Source organism: Triticum urartu, chromosome 7A (assembly GCF_056163025.1).
Source record: "Triticum urartu cultivar PI428250 chromosome 7A, HENAU_Tu73, whole genome shotgun sequence".
Taxonomy (NCBI): Eukaryota; Viridiplantae; Streptophyta; class Magnoliopsida; order Poales; family Poaceae; genus Triticum; species Triticum urartu.
Genome location: NC_141879.1, coordinates 241,745,999 through 241,747,873, shown reverse-complemented (window position 1 = coordinate 241,747,873; position 1,875 = coordinate 241,745,999).

The following is a 1,875-nucleotide window of genomic DNA, read 5'->3' as shown; positions in this document are numbered from 1 at the left end:
AGGTTTCGTGGTGCTCCTGGATGTTTGCCGGGTATATGGATATTATAGGAGGAAGAAGTAGGTCGGTGGAGCAACGAGGGGCCCACGAGGGGGGAGGGCGCGCCCAGGGGGGTAGGCGCGCCCCCTGCCTCGTGGCCACCTCATTGATTGCTTGACGTCCACTCCAAGTCCCCTGGATCATGTTTGTTCCAAAAATCACGTTTCCGAAGGTTTCATTCCATTTGGACTCCGTTTGATATTCCTTTTCTACGAAACACTGAAATAGGCAAAAAAAACAGCAATTTGGGCTGGGCCTCCAGTTAATAGGTTAGTCCCAAAAATAATATAAAAGTGTAAAATAAAGCCCATTAACATCCAAAACAGATAATATAATAGCATGGAACAATCAAAAATTATAGATACGTTGGAGACGTATCAAGGCACAATGCTCCCCAACAAGCCACTAGGGCCATCGTATTCTCCTCACGCCCTCACACAATGCGAGATGCCGTGATTCCACAATTGGTGCCCTTGAAAGCAGTGACCAAACCTATACAAACAAGGTTGGGGCTATCTGCACAACTTAATTGGAGGCTCCCAACGACACCGTGAAGATTCACCACAATGGAATATGGCTCTGCGGTGACCTCAACCATCTAGGGTGCTCAAACACCCAAGAGTAACAAGATCCGCAAGGGATTAGTGGGGGGAATCAATTTTCTCTTGGTGGAAGCGTAGATCGGGGCCTTCTCAACCAATCCCTAGAAAGTCAACAAGTTTGATTGGCTAGGTAGAGATATCGGGCAAGAATGAGCTTTTGAATGGCAATGGAGCTTGCGAGGAAGAGGTCAACTCTAGGAAGAAGAAGACCCCCCTTTATATAGGGGAACAAAATACAACCGTATTCTGCCCTGTGCCCGCAACTAAGCGGTACTACCACTTAGGCAGTACTACCCCGCTCAAGCCTAAAATACACAGAGTGTACCTACGGTAGTGCCACTAGAGAGGTACTACCGCTGAGCCTGGCGGTACTACCACCTAGGGTTTTTAGACCTGGAAAGGCAGCAGTAGTAGAGGGCGCCAGGGGCGGCAGTACCATGCGAAGCGGTACTACCGTCCTAGTGCCACTCTACTACCGCTTAGCGCAAAGTGGGAACAGAACCTTGCACAGAGGAAAACCCCGCAAGCGGTATTGGCGGCAGAAGTATGGGATGTAGTACCGCTCTACTACCGTGCTACTACTACCCTACTACCGTCAAAAGGAGACTGGTAACCGAATGTTGCACGCTCGGGGAAACCCTAAGCAGTAGTGCCACCGAAGTACCTAGCGGTACTACTGCATAAGCGGTACTACCATGGGCACTAGCGGTACTACTGCTGGCAAGATACTAAAACACCACAGAAAACATGGAAATGCTCCAGAGAAGGGAAAGGAAGCTGTGGGTGCATATGGGGTTGTGTACATTTTGATTCCACCCATACCTTTCCGAAGCGGATCCCCTCTTAATAGTACGGCTTTCCTATGACTCAAATCCACCGAAAAGAAACATAGATAACCGCCGTCTTCGATAGGCTCCGAGGGGCACCGAATCGTCTAGTGCCTAGACATGAGATATCTGAAAGCTTAATGCACACGATTAGTCCACAAATGCATTGTCATCAATCACCAAAACCACATAGGGAGAAATATGCCCTTACATACAGTAGCCTAATCATGTGAACACACAAAAACAATAGGTAAAAATATAGGGTTATCTCCCAACAAGTGCTTTTCTTTAATGCCTTTCTAGCTAGACATGATGATTTCAATGATGCTCACATAACAGATAAGAATTGAAACATAATGGGAGCATCATGAAGAATATGACTAGCTCATTTAAGTCTAACCCACTTTCT